Source organism: Oncorhynchus keta, unplaced genomic scaffold, assembly GCF_023373465.1.
Source record: "Oncorhynchus keta strain PuntledgeMale-10-30-2019 unplaced genomic scaffold, Oket_V2 Un_contig_6652_pilon_pilon, whole genome shotgun sequence".
Taxonomy (NCBI): domain Eukaryota; kingdom Metazoa; phylum Chordata; class Actinopteri; order Salmoniformes; family Salmonidae; genus Oncorhynchus; species Oncorhynchus keta.
The window spans coordinates 256,730-284,105 of NW_026288980.1; the positions used below are offsets into that span (position 1 = coordinate 256,730).

Consider the following 27,376-nt stretch of genomic DNA (forward strand, 5'->3'; position numbering starts at 1 on the left):
CCTCCAGGCATTCCATAAACCATGTGATTACGATTTCAAATCAAATAGGGACCTACCATTTTTTATTTCCAGGCAATTTCTGTGGCGTAGTGCATTTATATAATAATCATATCAAATTGTTAATCAAACCTCATGACTGACCACACTGAGAAAATAACATCTCTATTTCGCCAGTCTCAATTTAATAAGATGATCATGTGCTCTTGCTACCAGAATATCCCTAACAAGTATCCTCTCACTGCCCATCTTGTTCCATAGACCCAACACTCTCTTATATCAGCCGCACGCATTCTCAGATTACAGAGCCCCAACTACTACTGCTGATGCATGGTGTGCGGTTGTCGTTGTTGTCGTAAGCCTACCCTAGGTGCTGGGACAAAGGTGGCGGGTTGTGGGGGGAGTCGGGTTGTGAAGGCACGTGCGTGGTGTTTAAAATCAACCTCGGAACGATGAGAGGAGACACTGAAGTGATTTGGTGCAGACAGGAGGAAAATGATACAGATGCCCCAGGTGGGACAAACAGAGTGGTATGGGGTGTTTCTTCCTCCCCCCATGGGGTTTGCATCATCATCAGTCAAAGCCAGCGGAAGACAGCCTGGGTGTTAACAGTGCTGCATAATGGATTGGCTTCCAGTCTGGCTTGTGATATCATTAATGTGTAATACAGTACTACAGTGTGGGACTAATTAAGAGCAGGTGGTGGACTGGAGAGGATTTAGGCCGACTGAATTCAGAAGTCAGACTTCCATGCTAGAGAAAATCTCTCCTCCGGACCCCCAGCCGCTCCATGTATTTGATGTATCCCAAAGCTAACACACATGATTCAACTTGTCAACTATATAATTATCAAACCCTTTGATAGGTGAATCAGGTGAACGAGTTCAGGGGTACAACTAAATTGTGAAACTACTGGGGTCCCAGAGGAGAGGTTTGAAAACCTCTATGCTAGAGAGGTATCTCAATCCACCTTGAGGTTGAACTGGCCCCTACCCAATGGCCCCTAACCTTGAGGTTGAACTGGCCCCTAACCTTGAGGTTGAACTGGCCCCCTAACCTTGAGGTTGAACTGGCCCCTAAACACAGACCTAGGATCAGATGTCCTCAGCCTAAATCCTCATTAGGATAGAACATATCTGACCCTGGAACCAGCGGTTAAGGTCAACTCCTATCAACTCCTACAACAGAACATACTGTAGTTAAACCAAGGAACAACACAATCAATAGGGAAATGTAGCTTTGTTTGCACATCATGAATATTCCTCAGTAGATGAACTGAATCTGCCACACTGTTGCCTAGAGGACCGCTAACATATCTATTACACTCAAAGGGATTGGACTGGATGAATCACTCAATGTAACACCCCTGAACTGTTAGGATGAAACACCCCTGAACTGCCCTGTTGGTCTCCCACCCCGACCCCTCTCTGCAGTGTGGCAGTAATGCATGACAGGTGTAGTCTTCATGACTTTGAGCGGAACGCAGTAGTCGGGGGTGTAAATTAACAGCGTCGCCAGCCATTCCGTTCCACGCCCTTAAACATCCCAGAGTGGCTGAGCCATCAACAGCTCCATGCAAATCACTGGGCAATAGAAATGCAGAATGGAGATTCAATGAGAGAATGTCACACTGTAGCAATTAAAATGTATCATGGGGTTTAAGTAATGAATTTGGATGCAGAATTCCAGTAGTAAGGAGGAGACCGAAAAAACAAACCACCAACTAAACCATATTTTCTCTCTCCTCTCTCCCTCTCTCGCTCACTAGCAGTTCATTTAGCTCACACTCTCCCTCTCTCTCTCTCTCTGACACCATCTCTCTCAAGTGTCCATCACGAGTGCTTAGGACATAAATCTTTTTTAGGACTCCTCTTATTTTTAGACCCAAGAGTAGTAGACATAGGCTAGTGGCGATCACTCTAAGGCAACGTCGCAAATGCCTTTTGCACACAGTGCATTACTTTTGACCAGGGCCCACAGGGATGACCACAGGGTTCTGGACAAAAGTAGTACACTATTTAAGGAATAGGGTGCTATTCAGGATGCAGCCTAAGACTCCTCTCGCTCCCAAGGGTGAAGGAGGTCACTGCTGAGACTGCTACAGTCAGAACCTACCTACTGTTACGCCCAAACAATGTGTCCCTTAAGCTAAAAGTGCCTGAGCTAAAGCTTTATAAATGGATGATATGCGATGCTAATAACTAGGTTACGTAGTGCCTGTTGGGCAGCGGCCAGTTCCAAGTGATTTACAAATACAATGATTTATGATATTGCCTTCCCCCTTTAACCAATCTACTAGAGCATTGGTAGTGAACGGTGGCCATCATGTCCGTCTAGCACATCGCTGATTTGTGCTAGTCACGTACACGGCGTGACATTTCTGTGCAGAGGGGCGCACCACCAAATAAAAATCAACCCAGAGGAACCTGATAATGCCCATTTGCATGACTTCATGTTCCTACAGGCAATGGGATATATGTAACTTGTGTTTAATAAGCACCTCCAAATAGGCCAAGCCTAAGGGACAACATTATAGACCAGTGGTTCCCAAATCCGGTCCTTGAGTACCCCCAACAGCACCCATTTTGATTCAACTCCTTGAGGGCCTGATGATTAGTTGACAAGTTGAATCAGGTGTGCTTGTCCAGGACAAAAAGAAACATATCTACTGTTGAGGGTATTCGAGGACCAGAGTCAAGAACCACTGTTATAGACCATCACATATTTTGACACTTTATTCTCTGCTGTATCTACAATGTGATTTAGTTACACCGTCCTACGTGCCGTCCCATCACATGTAGGCACCGTAAAGGCCATGCAGACTGTGTTTCATTGACAAGCATCTTATGATGTATTCAGATTCAGTTACATCTAATTTCAGTCACACAGATATTTGTGTTTCCTCTGAGCGTGACACATTCAAAGCGATGTCCTAGAGCAGGGATGGCCAACTCCAGTCTTCAGGGACCTGATTGGTGTCACACTTTTGCCCCAGCCCCAGCTAACACACCTGACTTCAATAATCAACTAATCATGATCTTCAGTTTAGAATGCAATTAGTTGAATCAGCTGTGTTTGCTAGGGATGGGGAAAAAGTGTAACACCACTCCATCCCGCGAGGACTGGAATTGCCCATCCCTGTCCTACAGAGCATGGGTCCAGTGTGTCTTGCTGTGTGAATAATGAGAGGAATAGGGGAGGAGGGACGTCCTCTCGGCCTCTGTTACTTGGCAGACCCCAGAACCCTTACTCAGACTTAGAGTGCCCCACTCAGATCCCCCTTGGCATAAACTGACCCTTCAAACTGCTTCCAACAGATGAGATCAGTAATCGTGAGGTGTGATATGAATCTCCTCAAGTGACTGAAGGCTGTAATAGTCTCAGTTAGGTAAAACTACGCACAAAGACAATGGATGCAGCACAACAGCACACGTGTAATAACAGTGAAGAGATGTTTGGTGTTATGGCTCAGTCGGTAGAGCATGGCACTTGCAACACCCTGGGTCGTGGATTCAATTCCAGCTGTGGCCACCCATAATTAAGGTTTATCTGGATATTTCACTCTTAATCTGGTGACTTCTGTCCTGGCATAAAAGTCACCAGTCTTGACCTTTTAACAAGGGCAATGCCTTGTGATGTTTTGTGGGGCACAAGTGATTGTGGGGCATTTATTAATTGATTCCCTGACTCACAAAGCAGTCAAACAACGTGCCTGAAAGACAGTGTTGCCACTGTTATAAACACTTTGATTTACACCTTTAGTTCACAAGCCCAACATTGTGAAAAGCTGCAGGCTGGGTTCTAGCTCTGTGGACAGTTAAAGTACATTTATATGGCCCCCATGACCCACAGTGGCCACCTGTGACTGTCACATTGCATGTGTATAAATTTATTTTATTGTTTTCTCTTGCGTTATTTTAGATCCTCGGCAACCCGTGGCACGATGTGTCAGTGGAATGCCACACAGTTTGATGAGGTATAGGTTATGCACGTCCTTACTGTGGTGTTTTCACAATCTTTCTGAGAGATCATTCTGACTGCAGTGAAATAGACAATTGGCCAAATTAGGAGAAGATCACACCCACACATCTGATCATTTGTCTTATTTAAGACCCTGTTTGAACCTCTAATCAAGCAGGTTTTAAAGACTTACAAGTCCTAGAACTAGGTTAATGAGATAATTAAAGGGTCACACACAGAGAGTAGGGAAACAGCCCTAGAACTAGGTTAATGTGAAGGTTAAAGGGTCACCCACAGACAGTAGGGAAGTGAGACAGTGTAATTAGGGAAAACAGTGGAAACCCAGAGGGTGTTAGCAGGGAAAACAGTGGAAACCCAGGGGGTGTTAGCAGGAACAACATTGGAAACCCAGGGGGTGTTAGCAAGGAAAACAGTGGAAACCCAGGGGGTGTTAGCAAGGAACAACATTGGAAACCCAGGGGGTGTTAGCAAGGAACAACATTGGAAACCCAGGGGGTGTTAGCAGGGAAAACAGTGGAAACCCAGGGGGTGTTAGCAAGGAAAACAGTGGAAACCCAGGGGGTGTTAGCAAGGAACAACATTGGAAACCCAGGGGTGTTAGCAAGGAACAACATTGGAAACCCAGGGGGTGTTAGCAAGGAAAACAGTGGAAACCCAGGGGGTGTTAGCAGGAACAACACTGGAAACCCAGGGGGTGTTAGCAGGAACAACATTGGAAACCCAGGGGGTGTTTGCAAGGAAAACAGTGGAAACCCAGGGGGTGTTAGCAAGGAACAACATTGGAAATCCAGGGGGTGTTAGCAGGAACAACATTGGAAACCCAGGGGGTGTTAGCAGGAACAACATTGGAAACCCAGGGTGTGTTAGCAGGGAAAACATTGGAAACCCAGGGGGTGTTAGCATGTAAAACAGTGAAAACCCAGGGGGTGTTGGCAGGGAAAACAGTGGAAACCCAGGGGGTGTTGGCATGTAAAACTGTGGAATCCCAGGGGGTGTTAGCATGTAAAACTGTGGAATCCCAGGGGGTGTTAGCAGGGAAAACAGTGGATTGTAGCGCTCAGCAAGCTCCAACTTGTGTCATGCACCAAGTTGTGTCAAGAGCAAACACGTGTCAAGTGCCAATCCGTGTCAAGCCAGAACAGTCACTATCACAGCCATGGACAAACCCTATCAACTCTACTTTGTTCTTACAGGCTTCTACAAACTTGAATATGTTATTGTACTTATGTAGCAAACAAATCCAAGGCCAAAGCAATAAGACCAGACAGGGGTTTTAAAAAAAGGAATGCGACAGGTGAGACTGCTCTCTGACGAGTGTCTGTGAGTGACTCAGGCAGCTAACGCGGCTGCCAATCACAAAACTCGCGGCTGCCAGTCGTAAAACCCTTACCCCCCCATATCCCCCTCAGAGAGTCTACCAGAACAAGACGAAGCACCATACGTTTTCAACTTAGCATACTCAACTCCCACCTCCCACCGGACCAAGAACATTAAACAGCTGATTTACTTAAGCTTAAACCTTCGTCAGTGTTCAACCCTATGATGATAGGATGATACATTTGTCTTATTGAGTTACAGTATTTTGCTCGCGGTCCTTAGAGACTATTATACCAGAATCAATCCCTAATACCTCGCTAATGCTGCTAATGTTTACATGGTATTTAGTGACTACTATACATATGTGTTATTTCATAGTTTTGATGTATTCATTATTATTCTACAATGTAGAAAATAGTACAAGTAAATCAAAACACTTTTGACTTGAACACAATAGTAAATGATCTGTCCTCAATTAGACTTTACAGCCTGATTCTAAAATTGATTAAATTATTCTCTTTCCTCATCAATCTACACACAATACCCCATAATGAAAAAGTGAAAACAAGTTTTAGACATTTATGACAGAGTGGCCAGATGGAAGCCACTCCTCAGTAAAAGGCACATGACAGCCCGCTTGGAGTTTGCCAAAAGGCACTTAAAGGACTCTCAAACCATGAGAAACAAGATTATCTGGTCTGATGAAACCAAGATGTAACTATTTGGCCTGAATGCCAAGCCTCACATCTGGAGGAAACCTGGCACCTTTCCTATGGTGAAGCGTAGTGTGGGCAGCATCATGCTGTGGGGATGTTTTTAATGCCAGGAACTGGGACACTACTCAGGATCAAGGGAAAAATGAATGGAGCAAAGTACAGAGAAATCTGTACTTTGTCAGAACCTGACTTGGGCAAAGGTTCACCTTCCAACAGGACAAAGGCCCTAAGCACACAGCCAAGACAGCGCAGGAGAGGCTTTGAGAGAAGTCTCTGAATGTCCTTGAGTGGCCCAGCCCGGACATGAACCCAATCAAACTGCTCTGGAGAGACTTGAAAATAGCTGTGCAGCGACACTCCCCATCCTTGGGTATGACGCTACAAGCTTGCCACACCTATATTTCGGGAGTTACTCTGATTCTTCTCGGCAGACCCTCTCAAGCTCTGTCAGGTTGAATGGGGAGCAATTTAATCCATTTTAGAATAACATAGTAACATAATAAAATATAGAAAATTCAAGGGGTCTGAATACTTTCCGAATGCACTGTAAATGATCTGGATGTGGTACTGCTGACGTCAAACACTTCTCCAGTCATTGTTGAGATCTGATATTCTGCGCAAGACCAGCCGTTGGGCCAATGTCATAGACCTAACATCAACCAATTCTCAAACGATTTGGGGCTAAATTCCAGCTAAACTTGGAGAGGACAGTTATGCTACTTACAAAAAGTGTGCCACTGATGAAGAGCAACCAAAGTAAGCAAATAGCTGTATCAGACTGCAAAATAGGATATAAGGTCATTTCACATTTGTGTTGCTCTCATTCACTGCTACTTCACTCAATCCTGTTTTACATTCCCTGAGACCAACCAGAATTGTTTCCTTGGCCACATGTTGCAAGATTTTCATAAAACACATGTGGTTTCTTTTTTGCATCACTACATTTTGCACGAGGCAAAAGAGTAGCTTCGCTTCAATTTGCTCATTCGGTGCAGGGCTGTAGTGCTGCCTGAGTACACCAGGGCTGTAGTGCTGCCTGAGTACACCAGGGCTGTAGTGCTGCCTGAGTACACCGGAGTGTCGCTCAGCCACTTCTCACAATGGTGCTCATTTAGTCAAGTTAGATCAAAGCTGAATCAATGTCTTGGAAGATCACATAATGATCAGTTAGTGTTCTACATGACACAACCAAATACACTGGCATAGTACAATGTTACTGTCACACCAAACATACCACCATATGTCTTCTGAGACTTTAGGACGGTTAGCTGAATAGTCAAAAAAATAAAATATCATACGCGGCCAAAACTGTGAATGTCCTGCAAAATCCTCCTGTTGTCCCACATCTGGATATTTTATTAAATGTGGTCACGGTACTAAAACTGTTTTTCTGCCAGTCTGTTTATTTATTTACCCCCTTGTCCTTCATCACCGACTGACTGGGTTGGCTGTCAGTGGTCTCATTTACTGTTATGTGATGCGCCTCTGACTGTGCACTAAGCATTTACTGACTTAAGCCGTTGGATGGGGCAACATTAGGAACTTACTGTCTGCCGGACTGACAATAAAAGGGTGATGACAAGTTGGAGCCTATGGGGACTGCTCCTCGGCTCGCAGCTGTCTGCAGTAAATAAAAACATCTAGTTCACGACATACCACCCTACAACTGTTCAAAACAGCCCAATGTTTGTATTACAATTACGACAGCCATAGCCATGCTAAATGTTATATATATATATAAATATATACATACAGTATTTGTCATTTCTAAACAGAAACAAGAAAGGACTTAAATAAAATAAAAGCAGTACATAAAAAAATTACTTCAAAAGTTGGTAAATAAACCACCCCGTCAACACTTTACACCACTTTATGGCAAAAGGTTTGGGCTAAATTTGACCTGATCACTTTGATAGAAGACTCAGCAAGAATTCTACTAAGTTTTACTCTAGTAGTTGAGTTAAAGCGTTGCACTACCACAGTCGGTGAATATATAATTACTAGCCGAGTCACAGTACGCCGACCCGGCGCTGTCAGCCAAGTCACTGTATTAAACACTCTGTGCAAACTTCATTCTTTCAAGGATCAGAAATGAATCAAGTACCAGTTGTGATTGGTAGTAAAGGCAGCAATAAAGGTAGAGTAGTACTGGTAGTGTTTCATTCTAGACCACAAACAAACACGATAGAAGACCATCTAAAAAGCTGTGCTGGTATTCAGCACAAATGCCATCCCACAACAAACACGTGTACACACGCCTAAAGCAAACGGATGCCTGCAGTATTTACAGAGCGCACCAAAACAGCATCCCCCCCAGATCCCTTTACAATGCACTTCACCCATTTGACCCTGAGTCCCCTTACCCTTCACCCCCTGTACTATACCCTCTGACCCCTGAACCCTGACATGACTCACTTGTTGCCTGGTTTTGTCAAGGCTGTGCAAGCTAGAGTTCTCTGCTGCTGGCCCATGTTCTGACCAGGTTTTTCTTATTGTTCTTCTGCATCTCCTGGCCGGACTGGCTGGGACTCACAGACCAATGGGTCCAGATCCCAGTGAAAAGCTGCAGTTAATACTTGTCTATAATGACTACAGGCCGATCCAGGACAGGTCCAGTTAACACGGGTCTATAATGACTACAGGCCGATCCAGGACAGGTCCAGTTAACACGGGTCTATAATGACTACAGGCCGATCCAGGACAGGTCCAGTTAACACGGGTCTATAATGACTACAGGCCGATCCAGGACAGGTCCAGTTAACACGGGTCTATAATGACTACAGGCCGATCCCACGGGTCTATAATGACAGGGTCCAGGACCAGTTAACACGGGTCTATAATGACTACAGGCCGATCCAGGACAGGTCCAGTTAACACGGGTCTATATGACTACAGACGATCCAGGACAGTCCAGCCGATCCAGGACAGGTCCAGTTAACACGGGTCTATAATGACTACAGGGATCCAGGACAGGTCCATAACACGGGTCTATAATGACTACAGGCCGATCCAGGACAGGTCCAGTTAACACGGGTCTATAATGACTACAGGCCGATCCAGGACAGGTCCAGTTAACACGGGTCTATAATGACTACAGGCCGATCCAGGACAGGTCCAGTTAACACGGGTCTATAATGACTACAGGCCGATCCAGGACAGGTCCAGTTAACACGGGTCTATAATGACTACAGGCCGATCCAGGACAGGTCCAGTTAACACGGGTCTATAATGACGATCCAGGACAGTTAACACGGGGACTACGATCCAGGACAGGTCCAGTTAACACGGGTCTATAATGACTACAGGCCGATCCAGGACAGGTCCAGTTAACACCAGGACAGGTCCAGTTAACAACAGGCCGATCCAGGACAGGTCCAGTTAACACGGGTCTATAATGACTACAGGCCGATCCAGGACAGGTCCAGTCAACACGGGTCTATAATGACTACAGGCCGATCCAGGACAGGTCCAGTCAACACGGGTCTATAATGACTACAGGCCGTCCATCCACGGGTCTATAATGACAGGTCCAGTCCAGTTAACACGGGTCTATAATGACTACAGGCCGATCCAGGACAGGTCCAGTTAACACGGGTCTATAATGACGACAGGCCGATCCAGGACAGGTCCAGTTAACACGGGTCTATAATGACTACAGGCCGATCCAGGACAGGTTCAGTTAACACGGGTCTATAATGACTACAGAACGATCCAGGACAGGTCCAGTTCCAGTTAACACGGGTCTATAATGACTACAGGCTGATCCAGGACAGGTCCAGTTAACACGGGTCTATAATGACTACAGGCTGATCCAGGACAGGTCCAGTTAACACGGGTCTATAATGACTACAGGCTGATCCAGGACAGGTCCAGTTAACACGGGTCTATGATGACTACAGGCTGATCCAGGACAGGTCCAGTTAACACGGGTCTATAATGACTACAGGCAGATCAAAGTAATAGTAATCCGTATAGCTGTCTTCAGAATCTTGAGTCTTCAGAATCTTGAGTCTTCAGAGTCTTCAGACAGAATTAGATTATATGGGAACACATGTTCGTCTTGTTGTAGTTGAATTGTCCAGCCTCTGAGGACATTTAGAACAAAAGAGGTAAAATGAGAACTAACAACGTTAGTTCATGTTTGGAGAACAAAGATTTCCGTCTGCAACATTTCCGTTGAGAAAAATCCACGTGCAACCAAAGCAGTTCATGATGAAGTGACCATGGTTCGCTGTTCGTTCCGCTTCCTTGCTTGGTCTCTCTCGCTCTCTTTGTTAATGTCCCTCTCTCACTGGCACTCATTCACTCCCTCCCTCCCTCCTGTTCACACTCTCAGCCCCCAGCTGTTTTACGTAGCTCTGTTGACACAACCATACATACGATACAGAGCTCGATGGAACCTAATAAAGACCCAATGCTGACCCCGTGTGTAAGCTTAGTACAGGGAACCTACCCAGACCAATCCAGACCCTCTACTGCATCCTCATTCTATAATCACAGACACATAGCCATCACTTTATGTCCTCGTGTGACAAAAAGCTGCTGGACTGGTGGCTACAAAGGGGCAGACAATGTGGATATGTTGAGGGGATTCCAGGTCAAGCAGAGGGCTAGGGGACCTTAACCATGTGAAAGTGAAGTATCGTCTTCCAGCCAGACAGCTGAGTAAGAGGTACAAGTGCATCAGTCAGGGTCAGGCTGACAGAGCATGGAGGAACAGGGGGCCTCACACCAGCCAGGGGAGGAATGCCCTGATGCACTTCCTTGGTCTGGGGGTGGGATGGTGGGATGCGGGGCATTGGGAGGAAGGGGCATGTGGAGGAAGAAAGGTGGGGCTACGGGGGGCTTCTTCAGGGTAGTCAGCTGTCACAGTGTTGGGTTGAGAGACAGGGAGGGGGTGAAAGGGAGATGGATGTCCTAGCTAAGGTCTTCCCCTCACTCACTGTGTAGAAGCTATTACCAACACACATTAACACTTTCTACATAGGCTACATAGTACTAACACTTTCTATATAGGCTACATAGTACAGGCTACATAGTATAACACTTTCTATATAGGCTACATAGTATTAACACTTTCTATATAGGCTACATAGTACTAACACTTTCTATATAGGCTACATAGTACTAACACTTTCTATATAGGCTACATAGTATTAACACTTTCTATATAGGCTACATAGTATTGACACTTTCTATATAGGCTACATAGTATGAACACTTTCTATATAGGCTACATAGTATGAACACTTTCTATATAGGCTACATAGTATGAACACTTTATATATAGGCTACATAGTATGAACACTTTCTATATAGGCTACATAGTATTAACACTTTTTATATAGGCTACATAGTATTAACACTTTCTATATAGGCTACATAGTATGAACACTTTCTATATAGGCTACATAGTATGAACACTTTCTATATAGGCTACATAGCATTAACACTTTCTATATATGTTACATAGTATTTACACTCTACTATTATCTTTAAATAGTTTTTTTTTTAATGATGAATACATGACATAAAAATCTTTCACTTGTTTCAGAAATAATGTGTGTTTAAATGCAGAATGTACAAACCTCCACTGTATTCGCTATGCAATTACAGAGCGATCCAGAATCCAAACAGACTAATACTGTGTTTGTCTGAAGTCCATATGATTTGATTATGGAAGGTGAAAGAGTCAGTCCTTGCAGGTGGCTGGGTTAACCTGTGGCTGGGACAGACAGGTGCTGAGGGATATGAGTGATGATGCTTCCATTTCTGCTCAGGCCGTGAAATGCAAATCACTGAGTAAGTTGAAATTGCATCTCTGTGTGTGTGTTTGTGTGTGTGTGTGTGTGTGTGTTGGTGCATGTGTGTGTGTTGGTGCGTGCATCTTATGCCTTTTGGTTAATCTGTGTTTTGTTCATCATATGTTTTGATAGGATTTCTAGTCAAATAAAATGACCTGCTGTCAACTAATCATTCAATGGTGCTCAATTCATGAACGCCCACAGGTGTGTATTTAAATAACACGTGTCTTGTTGAGAAGAACACAGGACAAGTGGCTTCGGCAAAAATCACTCATGCATTTTTTCTTCCATCAGGTTGGACTCAGCCTTCTGCAGGAGAGAGAACCACAAATATCACAAGGAAAGCTCTGATTTACTTAAACAACTAAGGTAGGTTATTTTTACATTATAACATGTTACCTTCGGCTAACCGTTTTACATCTCATGTTGTCATTCAGACTTTCTGAGACAATGCACAATACTTTGACTGACATGACAACAGTAGACCTACGTATATCTAAGTATTTTTATGTATGTTGACATCAGTATATTGCATCAGTATGTTGCCAACAACATATTAAAACATAAAGTCATGAAACTTGTCATCTCCCCTCTCTCATATCTCAGTGGGCTAAGATATTGTTCCACAAGGATGAATGCCTCTTCAGGAAACCACACACACTTCAGCTGGAATGTTTGCATTAACAAGGGCTATGTTGGGCCTGTGCTTACTGGTGCTGTCCAGTCCATGTGCTTCCTCCTGGGGACGCCAGCCCTGGTCTGGTGCCTCTGGCTCTCTCTGAGTGGAAGTCTCTCTGGAGGTCTCAAACCCACCCAGGTCTTCCCTATTAACCTGTTTGCAGTGGAGCTGGTATTCTGTGTGGAGGGTTTCTTTGAGGTGGTCAACAACCTCACCCAGAACATCATGTTGCAGCAGGCTGTATATTTCCTCTATGGCCTCTCCTGGACCTGCAGGCCCCTGATCCAGAGCTGCATCTGTGTGGAGAGATACCTGGCGGTGGCCCAACCTGTAGCTTTCCTCAAGTACAGACTCCCGGAGGTACAGGGTGGCGTGTTCAACCCTGGTCTGGCTGCTGTCGCTCGCTTTTGCATGTTCTATCAACTCTTTATTTGGTTGTGAAGAAACCTCAGGTTTTGTGATCAGTGGTGTATATTGCCTTGGGGTGGCCGTCATTTCTCTCTGCTGCTTCTTCATCCTGCGTGTGCTGAAGCAGCCTGGTCCAGGAGAGGTGGAGGGGGGCAGAGGGGGAGAGAAGAAACAGAGGGCAACAGATCCACTTAAGATGAGAGCTTTTGAGATCATCTTAACCAACCTGGTTATCATCTTGGCGAGCTCCATCCCGGTGGTTGTTGGTTTGACCACCTTTTCATCCAGTCTTGACTACAACTGCAATGTCATCAACATTTTGGTGATTGTTAACATCTTCAGTGTCCTGGTCTCACCCCTGATGCACCTCTACAGAGAGGGGAAGCTGCCATGCCGAAGAGGGACAGAGACACGTTAGACTTACAGGTGTGGGCACTATTGCTAGTAGATGATAAAGCATTTTGTTAAATACGCATTGAATTCAAATTCTTCTGTCAATACCGCGACGCAGCCTAACTTAGTGTCTGCAACTGTAGTTTAAACATACAAAGACATGGCAAAGATGTAGAAGGATTTGTGTACTATTTAATTTGATAAATAGTTTTGATTGTTTTAATGTGGTGACCTGTAGCAATAGAGTGTTGTTAGATGCATAAGCTTAACAATTGTTGTTCAATGGGCAATCAAACAACAAAGTGTCAGAGTCCCTACCATTGTTTTTGTAAAAAGCAACTTTTAATTCATAGACAGAGCTATGGATGCCAGGACTGACCAGCCATGATATCAAAATGATCGTTTTCATCAGGTTTTTACATGTTGGTTTACATTGATGTTGTTTTTTATTTGACAAACAAAGGAGTTACACAAGCTCTTATTTTAAGTTCTGATAGGGTATGACAGTTGAACTAAGCTCATGAGGCATTTCTAAGTAATATATTTCAAGATCCAATGGGAATATATCATTCATTTTAAAGTCCAAGAATGGATGTCCCAAAGGCAGATTGCCCTTTTAACTAAAGCATCATCACTTGTGAATGTTTGTTTGTTTTATTAGTTATACAATTAGTATCAGGATGGGGTGGCTAGATTGGAGATTAGGCCTATTCATTTAGCATTATTACTGGTCCAGAGGATGTAGGGATGGAGAGAAAGGGTAAAAAAGAGGAGGGAGGGAAGGAGAGAAAGGGTAAAAAAGAGGATGGAGGGATGGAGAGAAAGGGTAAAAAAGAGGATGGAGGGATGGAGAGAAAGGGTTAAAAAGAGGAGGGAGGGATGGAGAGAAAGGGTAAAAAGAGGAGGGAGGGATGGAGAGAAAGGGTAAAAAAGAGGAGGGAGGGATGGAGAGAAAGGGTAAAAAAGAGGAGGGAGGGAAGGAGAGAAAGGGTAAAAAAGAGGAGGGAGGGAAGGAGAGAAAGGGTAAAAAAGAGGAGGGAGGGATGGAGAGAAAGGGTAAAAAGAGGAGGGAGGGAAGGAGAGAAAGGGTAAAAAAGAGGAGGGAGGGAAGGAGAGAAAGGGTAAAAAAGAGGAGGGAGGGATGGAGAGAAAGGGTAAAAAAGAGGAGGGAGGGATGGAGAGAAAGGGTAAAAAAGAGGAGGGAGGAGAGAAAGGGTAAAAAAGAGGAGGGAGGGAAGGAGAGAAAGGGTAAAAAAGAGGATCATAGGGATGAGAAAGGTGTAAAAAGAGGAGGGAGGGAAGGGAGAAAGGGTAAAAAGAGGCATAACCACTGTGGGGAGGGATGGAGAGAAAGGGTAAAAAGAGGACGGAGGATGGAGAGAAAGGTAAAAAGAGGACGGAGGGATGGAGAAGGTAAAAAGAGGACGGAGGGATGGAGAGAAAGGGTAAAAAGAGGAGGGAGGGAAGGAGAGAAAGGTAAAAAAAGGAGGGAGGGAAGGAGAGAAAGGGTAAAAAAGAGGAGGGAGGGATGGAGAGAAAGGGTAAAAAGAGGAGGGAGATTTTAGATCAACTCAGGTTAACCATTCCAACTTGGAGGGAGGGATGGAGAGAAAAATGTAAGAGGAGGGAGGGACTTTGGAGAGAAAGGGTAAAAAGAGGAGGGAGGGATGGAGAGAAAGGGTAAAAAAATGAGGAGGAGGGATGGAGAGAAAAAAAAGAGGAGGGAGGGATGAGAGAAACTGGGAAAAAAGAGGATGGAGGGATGGAGAGAAAGGGTAAAAGGAGTGCTTCCTCCTGGGGACGCCATCTCTGGATGGAGAGAAAGGGTAAAAAGAGGAGGAGGGATGAGAGAAAGGTCAGCTTCCTATTCAAAGAATATAATTTTAGCGGGTTATTTCCTCTATATCCCTCTCCCAAGCAGGCCCCTGATCCAGAGCTGGGTCTGTGTTGCGGGGACGGAGGGATGGAGAGAAAGGGTTAAAAGAGGAGGGAGGGATGGAGAGAAAGGGTTAAAAGAGGAGGGAGGAAGGAGAGAAAGGGTAAAAAAGAGGAGGGAGGAAGGAGAGAAAGGGTAAAAAGAGGATGGAGGGATGGAGAGAAAGGGTAAAAAAGAGGAGGGAGGGATGGAGAGAAAGGGTTAAAAAGGAGGAGGAGCCTGGAGGAAGGTAAAAAGAGGAGGGAGGGAGAGAAGAAAAGGGTTAAAAAGAGGATGAGAGGGATGGAGAGAAAGGGTTAAAAACAAGGAGGGTAAAGGAAGGAGAGTGAAGGGTAAAAATAGGAGCTTTGGAGGGATGGAGGAAAGGGTGAAAAAGAGGTGGAGGGATGGAGAGAAAGGGTTAAAAAGAGGAGGGAGGGATGGAGAGAAAATAAAAAGAGGAAGGGAGGGATGGAGAGAACACAGGGAAAAAGAGGAGGGAGGGATGGAGAGAAAGGGTAAAAAAGAGGAGGGAGGGATGATTGAGAACCTCAAATAGAAAAACAAACATAGAGAAAGGGACAAAAAAGGAGGGAGGGATGGAGAGAAAGGGTAAAAAAGAGGAGGGAGGGATGGAGAGAAAGGGTAAAAAAGAGGAGGGAGGGCACAGATCATCCTGCAGACCTTGATGCTGAACTACTCTCCTACGATCATCAGGGCTATTATTCAGGATCATATTTATTTGAGATCATTCAGGTGTATTCTGACCCACATGACTTTCTCCTTCAGGGTGTTGGGTAGCTTTACTCAGCCCCTCTACCTCCATAGCGCTGGGAAACTGCCCTTTATCGGGGGTTAAAGAGAGGCATAACCACTGTGGGGGCATGGTTGTCTTTCATTTCTCAGGTTATCATTCTGTTCCATTCCTTTTAGTTATGCTATTTTGAGGTCTTGACATCTGTAGTAAGTGGTTTCTGGTTAAACTAAACAGTGTGAGAAGTGGGGAAGAGGACAAAGGGTTGATTGGTGTGAAATGTTCATTGTATTTGTCGTTGTGCAAATATAGCCGTTAATGTAGGTGAAATTAGGGAGTTACATTGTGAGATTTTACTATCAACTCATGTTCACCATTCCAACTTGTTCCTGACTGTTTTGCTTGGTTTGACAAAATGTAACCCCAATAACATATACTACTATTTTCACTTTGCTTAGTCATATTTGAACTGGTTTTACATCAATTGTATAGTCTAAAGTTGTCATCTTGTTCTACTTCAAACCTATGTGATGTTCTATATCAACTGAATAAAAGGCAAATGCAACAATGTACAATTGTTGGTACCATGTTTCCATACACACAAAATTTCAATTTCTCTCAAACATTGTCTATCCATGAATATTAGCTTACATCTCTGTGATGATAAAACATGTTTTACATTAAGTGTTAAACCTCTCCAGATCCACTAAATAGGTTGGCAGGTCTCTCTCTCTCTCTCTTAAACAGCGTGATTCTGGGGACAATAACAAGACCACTCTATAATGTACAGTTTTATAACACAACACAATGCCAAAGACTGGGGTTTGTTTCTCATTTTGTTGAGGGAGTGTGCAATTGGCATGCTGGTACCTGTGGCTGGTGGAAACGGCCCTCCTTCTGTCCTGCAAGATCTGTCCACCATGTCACAAAAACCAGAACTGTTGCCACATCATTTAATGCCTCATTTCTATACCATAAGCCTTTCACGTAATTTTGACCTGATAATACAGCTGCCCACCCCAACCAACCGACTTGACCTCTGCCAACCGAGACCAAGTGTATGGCGTTTTGCTGATGTGGAAATATTGTGAACAGAGTGTCCCATGGTTGTAGGCACGGAAAAGTTATTTGCATAGTGTTTGGACAATGAGTGATATGAGTGATGATGCCCCATTTCTGCACCAGCAAAATGCTAATCCCAAAGCATGAGTAAATGAGGTTGAAACTCCTTCCATCTCTGTCCAAAACACACGTGTGTGTGCAAGCATCTGCATTTTGAATGATTTTCTGTCTGGGATGAAGACACTCAAAAGAAGATGTTTTCTCAGTGCACATAGGCTTCATCCTGCAGTACCTTCTTGTATCCAGGCTGCATCACATCAGCCGTGATTGGGAGTCCCTGGGCAAGAAGACCATTCAATTTCAAAGAATTTGCCCATCCATATTTCTCTTCCTGGATGAGCTGGCTGATGGTAGAATTATAAGAATTTGTCTATTAGTAACTGACTTGCATAGCGTTGGACTAATAACCGAAAGGTTGCAAGTTCGAATCCCCGAGCTGACAAGGTACAAATCTGTCGTTCTGCCCCTGAACAGGCAGTTAACCCACTGTTCCTAGGCCGTCATTAAAAATAAGAATTTGTTCTTAACTGACTTGCCTAGTAAAATAATGGTTCAATTAAAATTGGTGTTTCTCTACAAGTAGGGTGAGTCAACATGTTCTTCTACTTGCACGAATGAGCACGCACCCCCCCCAAACACACACAGAAACCAGAACCATGGACAGCCACATCATATTAGGCTTATGTTCATTGGACTAAATTATTTTTCAAATCTTTTAGTTGTCACTGTATTAGACTAAGCAGAGGTGATTTGATGATGTTGAAATGTTGAAGTCGAAATGGTGGTTGAATAGTGGAGGCAGCTCCTGTTTTCTATGCCACTTGTGACTACTCTCTGTGGTTCTAAATCAACAGTTGTTTAGTGGTCCGAAAATGGGGGGAAGAAATGTACTTGCTTGACTATGCTGTAGGACATGGAACTGTCTGTTACTGTACATGCAGTACATTAGGAAAGTATTCAGACCCCTTGACTTTTTCCACATTTTGTTACGTTCCAGCCATATTCTAAAATGGATTCAATATCCCCCCCTAATCATTCTACACACAATCCACCATATAACAAAGAAAAAACATGTTTTTATACAATTCTGCAAAAATAAAATTGAAATATCACATTTATATAAGTATTCAGGCCCTTTACTAAGCTTTTTTGAAGAACCTATGGCAGCGATTACAGCCTTGAATCTAATTGGGTATGACACTACAAGTTTGGCACACCTGTATTTGGGGAGTTTCTCCCATTCTTTTCTGCAGATCCTCTCAAACTCTGTCATGTTGGATCGGGAGCTATTTTCCGGTCTCTCCAGAGATGTTCGATTGGGTTCAAGTCCGGGCTCTGGCTGGGCCACTCAAGGACATTCAGAGACTTGTCCCGAATCCATTCCTGCGTTGTGTTGTTTGTGTTCTTAGGGTCATTGTCCTGTTGGAAGGTGAATCTTCGACCCAGTCTGAGGTCCTGAGTGCTCTGGAACAGGTTTTTATCAATGATCTCTCTCTACTTTGCTCTGTTTATCTTTCCCTTGATCCTAACTAGTCTCCCAGTTCCTGAAAACATACCCACAGCATGATGCTGATTGGTGGAGTGCTGCAGAGATGGTTGTCCTTGCTCAGTTTGGCCGGGTGGCCAGCTCTAGGAAGACTCTTGGTGGTTCCAATCTTCTTCCATTTAAGAATTATGGAGGCCACTGTGTTCTCAGGGACCTTCAATGCTGCATAAATGTTTTGGTACCCTTCCCATGATCTGTGCCTTGACACAATCCCGTCTTGGAGCTCTACGGACAAATCCTTTGACCTCATGGCTTGGCTTTTGCTCTGACATGCACTGCCAACTGTGGGACATTAAACAGAAAGGTGTGTGACTTTCCAAATCATGGCCAATCAATTGAATTTACCACAGGTGGGCTCCAATCAAGTTGTAGAATAAATTTCGAGTCTCACAACAAAATGTCTGTATATTTATGTATATAGGATATTTCTGTTTTTCTAAATTACCCATTCACCACTACTGCTTTCAACACTACCCACCTGTGGCCCAGTAAATTATGGCCTGCAGACGATGCAGGGTGGACCCTAGGGTCCCTCTGCTACATTTTGGGATACTACTCAGCACCTGGTGGCAACGCATCCCCAACATCCCAGCGTGTGGATTATTTTTCTACATTAGTGTACCAGGGAGTTGCAGCACCGTGAACATCGCTGCATATATCATATATATATCATATATCATATATGCAGCATACTCCACTGGAGTACGTATTGTGCAGAATATACAGAGCCTTAGGTGCATTATGCAGCAGAAGACCAGATCCTGGGCTTCCTCCTGTCAGTGGAACCCTCTCCAACAGGTTGCGTGGAAAACATGGGACAGTCATATGGAGAAAAAGCAGCAATAAGTTGTCTTTTGGACACCGACACTGTTGCCAGGTGTTACTGCAACCATTCGGTGTGACTATATTGCCGCTCCAGCCACGGCACCTTTGTCGGGGACGTTGCGTCTGAGACCTCGGCCCCTACTGGACCTCAGGAGTTGTCTGCTATGGAGACTGAGCCCACACCAGATGTCATTCCTGATTCCCCTTCCACTGCTGTGGAATCTGGGGGACCCCCTCCCCGGCTTGGGTGGCCTATGCGTTTCCAGCAGCAACTCCATGCGGTAGTGAGCCTATGTTGCTGACTAGACCACCAGTAGCCAGAGCTACCTGGCGAGCCGTAGCCAGCGACAGAAGCCCTGTCTACCTTTGATTCTCAGCCTGTTCATGCACTAGAAGACCCTATAGCAGTACCGGAACGGTCTGCTGCTACCTCAAATGATTGGTCCAGCCTTGATCTGGGCCCACACCACTGTTACCAGCTACTGACAGTACAGCTTCAACTGACCCAGCCACAGACCTGGTTCCCATTCGGGGTGTCCAGGATGCCTCTCTCCAGCATGCACCACCTGACCCACCTCCAGTCCTTGTCCTGCTAACGCTGGACTCAACCCACGACGTGACTGTGAGCTGACACAGCGGCCTCACCAGTGCTGACCACACAGAATTCGCCACCCAGTGTCATATCCCAGGTGCACTACCTATTTCTGCTCTGTGGTCCAAGTTGATCCACCATCTTCCCCGGACTCACCAACACCTCCTCCTGATCTGGCCCTGACCCTGGGTCTACGGTTAGGTCCTGATTCGGGGCCTTCTCTGGGACCTCCTCTGGTTCCTACACTGGGGGAATTGCCTGCCTCAGTTGGGGACCACCGCAGCCATGACTGCTCTCCTCTGCTTGGGCACAGCCTGCCTCTGTGAGGGAACCACAGCCGGGCCTGCTCTCTGCTGCTGGGGCCTTTATTAGTATGGGAACAACAACCGCCATTGCCTGTTCTCCTCTGCTCGAGTAATGGCTTCATTATGAGAGTTTATGCACAGGCCTTCTCTCCTTACAAGGTTTGCGCTGCACTTCCCTTTACAACATACTGTTCTAACACAATACATGTAATTCTATGTTTCAAAGGAAAAAAAACATATCTCACCTGGAAATGGCATCTACAGCAAACTGCTAAAATTTGCAAGAGCAGGCACTCGTCCAGCACTCGTCCAGTTGAAATGTTACCTGTGATTTAGTAACTTTGATTACCAGGTGGTGCCGTTTCAGAAAAAAAAGATGAATTACATCCAACTACATGAGTATTTATAATTCACTTTAAATGAAATAATCGTGTGTGAGCAGACCAAGTATTTGGTGTTACTCTAAAGTGGAAAGGTGGAATAAACGAGTCAGGAGTAGGTTTCCTTAATTGAACAAAGTTCTCTATTGTGGGATTTCTTTCAATTCAAACATAGCTCATTAGTACCGTCAGTTGTGCTTAATTGCCTCTGATCACCTTGAATCTCATGGCTGGCTGGGCTTTTAGTCGTGAGCCCAGCCTGCCCTCTGCTGGTCCTTCCACACATGTCACTCTTTATCATAGGCCTAAGTGTGCCAGGTTGTTTTATGGGAACAGCTAAGATGTAGTGTTCTATAACGTGTAGCTACATCAACGATTTTAATTGGCTTATGCAGATTTTGAGACAGATGTCTCAAAACAATTCGCAGGTGTGGACCCAATCATTTCAAACCGTGAATACACTGGAATACGATCACATATGCTTCTCTATTTATGTGTGGCAATACTTGCTAACAGATTTCCTCAAATAAAATGATTTTGATTTGATTTACTGGAGATTGTATTACTTTATGTCAAACAATAACAAAAGTATAAACTAAGCAAAAAAAGAAACCTCCTCTCACTGTCAACTGCGTTTATTTTCAGCAAACTTAACATGTGTAAATATTTGTATGAACATAACAAGATTCAACAACTGAGACATAAACTGAACAAGTTCCACAGACGTGACGAACAAAAATGGAATAATGTGTCCCTGAACAAAGGGGGGAGGTTAAAAATCAAAATTAAGAGTCAGTATCTGGTGTGGCCACCAGCTGCATTAAGTACTGCAGTGCATCTCCTCCTCATGGACTGCACCAGATTTGCCAGTTCTTGCTGAGAGATGTTACCCTACTCTTCCACCAAGGCACCTGCAAGTTCCCAGACATTTCTGGGGGGGAACGGCCCTAGCCCTCACCCTCCGATCCAACAGGTCCCAGACGTGCTTAATGGGATTGCGATCCGGGCTCTTCGCTGGCCATGGCAGAACACTGACATTCCTGTCTTGCAGGAAATCACGCACAGAACGAGGAGTATGGCTGGTGGCATTGTCATGCTGGAGGGTCATGTCAGGATAAGCCTGCAGTAAGGGTACCATATGAGGGAGGAGGATGTCTTACCTGTAATGCACAGCGTTGAGATTGCCTGCCACGACCACAAGCTCAGTCCGATGATGCTGTGACACACCGCCCCAGACCATGACGGACGCTCCACTGTCTCACAGTACAGACATTGCAATTTAGTGCCCTGGCCACAGCTGCAATGAAGAACTGTAAAGTTATTTAGATTTTTCCGAACAATCTTTGAAAGACAGGGTCCTGAAAAAGGGACGTTGCTTTTTTTTCTGAGTTAGTAATATTTATCTTATTTTATTGAGGAACCCTTACATATACTGTATTCACTGCAATTAAAGAGAGATCCGGAATCCAAACAGACCGTATGTTTTGATTATGTAAGGTGAAAGAGTCAGCCCTTGCAGGTGGCTGGGTTAACCTGTGGCTGGGACAGACAGGTGCTGAGTGATATGAGTGATTATACTTCCATTTCTGCTCAGGCCGAAATGCAAATACCTGAGCAGGTTGAAATTGTATATTTGTCTTTCTGTGTGTGCGTGTGCGTGTGAGTGTGCGTGCGTGTGGTTGTGTGTGTTTTCTTGTGTGCATGTGCGTTCATGCAGAATATGCATTTTGTACATCTGTGTTTTGATAGGATATACAGTCAAATAAACTACAGTGGTGCTCAGTTCATCACTGCCCACAGGGTGTGTATGTAAATAACACAACACGTGACTTGTTAGGAAGAACACGGGACAGAGAGCTTTGGCTAAAATCAGTCACACATGTAGGCGTTATTCCATCAGGTTAGACAGCCTTCAGCAAGAGAGAGAACCACCAATATTGTGAATCAAGGTCTGAGTTACCAAAACTATTAAGGTAGGTTATTTTACATTTTAACTGAGTATATGAGGCTAATTGTCTTAACGCTCCTTTTCATGTTTTCGTTCACACTTTTTGAGACAACGCACAACGTTTTTACAGACAAAAGTAGACACATGTAGATCAAATTATTGTTAATTAATACTTACATCAGTACATTGTATAAGTATACTGCCAACAATATATTAAAACATAACGTCATGAATCGTGTAATCTTCTCTCATATCTCAGTGGGCTCGGAGATTGTTCCACAAGGATGAATGACTCATCAGGAAACCACACTTACCTTGACACCTGGGATGTTTGTTTGGACCAGTTCCATGTTGTGCCAAAGCTTTACCAAGCTGCCCTGGCCCTGTGCATCCTTGTGGGGATGCCAGCTCTGGTCTGGTGCCTTTGGCTCTCTCTGAGTGGAAGTCACTCTGCAGGTCTCAAACCCACCCAGGTTTTCTCTATAAACCTCTTCACAGTGGAGCTGGTGTTCTGTGTCGAGGGTCTCCTTGAGATGATCAGCTACCGATTAATCCCGAAGGCTATAATGTTACGTCAGACTGTGTATTTCCTGTATTACATCTCCTGGACCTGCAGGCCCCTGATCCAGAGCTGCATCTGTGTGGAGAGATACCTGGCGGTGGCCCAACCTGTGTCTTTCCTCAAGTACAGACTCCGGAGGTACAGGGTGGCCTGTTCAACCGTGGTCTGGCTGCTGACGCTCACTTTTGCATGTTCTCCTATCGATTCAATGGTTTATGATGAAATCTCAGGTTACATGCTCATTAGTGTCTATTGCCTTGGGGTGGCCATCAGTTCTCTCTGCTGCTTCTTCATTCTGCGTGTGCTGAAGCAGCCTGGTCCAGGAGAGGTAGAGGGGGGCAGAGGGGGAGAGAAGAAACAGGGGACGACAGACCCACATAAGATGAGAGCTTTTGGTATCATCTTAACCAACCTGGTGATCATCTTGGCGAGCTCCATCCCGGTGGTTGTTGGTTGGGTCACACGATCATCCAGCATTCACTACTACTGCAATGTCTATCCCATGCTGCTGATTGTCAACATCTTCAGTGTCCTGGTCTCCCCCCTGATTCACCTCTACAGGGAGGGAAGGCTGCCATGCAGAAAAGGGACAGAGACGCGTTAGACTTACAGTTGAGGGCAATAGTTCTTTTAGCAAAATCTATCGCTAGGAGATAGAGCCTTGTGTTAATAAATGCACATTGAATTGACATTGTTCTGCCAATTCCGCTGCACAGCCTGACTTCTTAGTGCCTGCAACTTTAGTTCAAACACACGAAGACACAGCAAAGGCTTAGAATAATTGACATTTTTATTTTAATAAAAGGTTTGATTGTTTTAATTTCTTGGCATGTAGCAGTTGCATTTTGTCAGATGCATCATATCAGCGTTAGAGTTGTTGTTAAAAGGGCAATTTGCAATTTGCAATTTGATCTAGGACTAGGATCGGACTGGAGAAAGTCTCAAATTCATAGACAGAGTTATTGGTACAATGACTGACCAACCATGGCGTCACGTTTTACCCATGTTTTGAGGCTTCACAGTTGTTTGTTTACATGTATGTTGTTTACAAACAAGGTTAATCAATCTCTTATTTTGGTTTCTGATATGGTCTGACAGGTGAACTAAACTCATGAGGATTTTCTAAGTAATAACAGATATAACCTGGGATGGCTAAATCTGGAAATTCCTTTGGTATTTATTGAGTTAGGTAAATCATCTTTTAGTTTGCTTGCACCTTATGAAACAATCTTCAAAATATTCTTCATTCTAATGTTTTGGTGCCTCTATGGGAATACAGAAAGCTGATTGAGGACCTTTATTGTTGATGAATGTGTTTATCGTTACACCCATATCTTTCTTTCTGCTTGAAATGTAAATGTAAATGTAAATGTGAATCTATAGTTTGATGTGTAAATTCTCTGTAATTTATGTATTCAGGGCTCATCTGGTCCCAGTTTGAATCCCTGATTAAATAAACATTACAATAAATGTGTTTAAATGTCCAAGAATGTAGGTAAGAATGGCATATTGCCCCTTCCACTAAAGCTGCATCACTTGCTCAGCATTTATATGATGCAATTAGTATTTGGGCAGTGGGGCTGGATTGGGGATTGAGTCTATTTATTCAAAGAAACAATATGATTGTACTGTCACATACAAAGAAGAGATTTACAGGGTCAGCTACAGTAGTACGGTGCCCCTGGTGCAAATTAGGGTTAAGTGCCTTATTCAAGGTCAAATGAACAGACTTCTCACCTTGTCGGCTCAGGTATTCAAACCAGCTACCATTTTGGTTGCTGGTCCAAAGCTCTAAATTCTATGTTTCACCTTATTGCATTAGCGTTTAGCATTAGCATTAAGTAATGAATTGTCTTTCTGTTTATATTATGTTCCACATTGAATTTACAGTGAATTCTGAAACTTTGACTGTCACTAAGAGTATATTTAAATGTATTGAGTGACTGTCAATAAGAGTATATTTAAATGTATTGAGTGACTGTCAATAAGAGTATATTTAAATGTATTGAGTGACTGTCAATAAGAGTATATTTAAATGTATTGAGTGACTGTGCATGCTATTTGGCTGATGGTGTCAGCATTACACAACATTCTCATCCAATCATTTATATGTACATATTATTATTCATTCCTTTATACCAGTGTGTATAAAGGTAGTTGTTGTGAATTTGTTAGATTACTTGTTAGATATTACTGCATGGTCGGAACTAGAAGCACAAGCTTTTCACTACACTCGCATTAACATCTGCTAACCATGTGTATGTGACCAATAACATTTGATTTGATTTCTAGCCCTGACAATGCACATTCCTAGATAGCCATCAGGCTTCATAAACGCTGGACAGCAAACGTGGACCCCCCTGACGTAGACGCTGACTATTTTAATGCCAGTCAATATAGGCTAGTCTAGATGAGCATCATTATTTTCTGAGCACTCTTCACATCATATTGTTGGAGCTAAATCATAACACTTGGAGTAGAGACGCTCATTCTTCCCCGATAAGAACAAACCACAGAAGGTACAATGTAAACTTTTGTCTTTAAAAACCACAGTATCTTGAATCAATTTGAAATAATAACATTGTCTATCTCTGAGTATTTAATCACACTTCCTGTGATGACAAGACTTGCATTTTCCACTGTGTTATCGCAGCTCTTCCTATTATCCTGAGATTAAAGTAACAGAGCAATGAAGGAACCAAACTCCTCTTTAACCACAATGGGGCATTTGATTATTATGACTCCTGGTACTGGGTGTGGCCCACCTGTCTGCCAGTCTACCTGGAAACTGAGGTGTTCAACTTCCTCCTGGGCCTGGTCACCAACACCTAGTACCTGTGGCTGGTGGAGGATGGCCCTTCTGTCCTGGTGAACCAGGAGATCTTCACCATCAACCAGTCTGTCATGGAGCTTCTCTACTGCGTCCACTCACTTTTATTGGTCACCAACGTCCTCTTAATCACAAGATTTACCCTTCATTCTGCCAGGGAGTAGATATATTGGCTTGGTCACGGTCGGATGGTCCCTGTTCCAGTGCTGTGTCTGTGTGGAGAGCTTTCTGGCTGTGGTCCACTCTGTGGTCTTTGTGTGGTCGTGAAATGGTTGCTGACACTCTGCCTACTTGTGTTAGAGTTCTACTGTTCTGATTCAATGCCGGTATCGTTGCTGGGATCCTGTTCATTGACATGGTCTTCATACTGAGGGTTCTGAGCAGGTCTGGTCAAGGGGAATGGGGGAAAGAGAGAAAGAGTGAAAAAGGGAACATTATGAAGAGTCTCATATACTGTCCAGATCATCCTGTTAACCTTGATGCTGAACAACTCTCATACGATCATCAGGGTAATAATTATTTTTTTTACCTTTATTTAACCAGGCAAGTCAGTTAAGAACATATTCTTATTTTCAATGACGGCCTGTGTGGGTTAACTGCCTGTTCAGGGGCAGAACGACAGATTTGTACCTTGTCAGCTGGGGGGTTTGAACTCACAACCTTCCGGTTACTAGTCCAACGCTCTAACCACTAGGCTACGCTGCCGCCCCGGGTAATCATTCAGGATACCTGTAACAAAAAAGGATTATCCTAAGGGGACAACCACAGAACCATTTTTTCTAAGAGCATAAGGGAATGGTTGTCCTGCAATTCTTGCGTTATCATTCTGATCCAAATATGTTCATCATATTGTTAATGTTATTTAGAGGTTTTGACCTTTTTAGTAAGTGGTTATTAAACTAAATTTGTCCATTATATTGGTCCTTTTATATCTGTTCATCTAAATGAAATAAGGGAGATACATTGTGTAATTCTACTATGTTACATGTACCCCTGAGTCCAGGTTGGTATGGAAGTTGATTCTCTACTTCTGAGTGGTGTTCAATTTTGAAATGTTTCGCTGTATGTTACAGCATGTCATCACATACATTGGATGCAAAAAAGTATTTAGTCAGCCACCAATTGTGCAAGTTCTCCCACTTAAAAAGATGAGAGCGGCCTGTAATTTTCATCATAGGTACACTTCAACCATGACAGACAAAATGAGAAAAAAAATCCAGAAAATCACATTTATGAATTTAATTGCAAATTATGGTGGAAAATAAGTATTTGGTCACCTACAAACAAGCAAGATTTCTGGCT

At 44.0% G+C, this 27,376-nt stretch overlaps 1 long non-coding RNA gene across 7 annotated transcripts; it reads left to right on the forward strand.

The window, feature by feature from the left end:
- Window positions 1-8,439: 8,439 nt before the first annotated feature.
- Window positions 8,440-10,044, forward strand: LOC127926048 (uncharacterized). Of its 7 annotated transcripts, none has more exons than XR_008123163.1 (4): window positions 8,440-8,762; window positions 9,030-9,217; window positions 9,591-9,684; window positions 9,785-10,044. It is a non-coding gene; the product is annotated as an uncharacterized LOC127926048 (long non-coding RNA). The 7 variants fall into 7 exon arrangements; XR_008123166.1 differs by having other exon boundaries at window positions 9,926-9,947; XR_008123165.1 differs by having other exon boundaries at window positions 8,444-8,762; window positions 9,030-9,170.
- The last annotated feature ends 17,332 nt before the right edge of the window (window positions 10,045-27,376 follow it).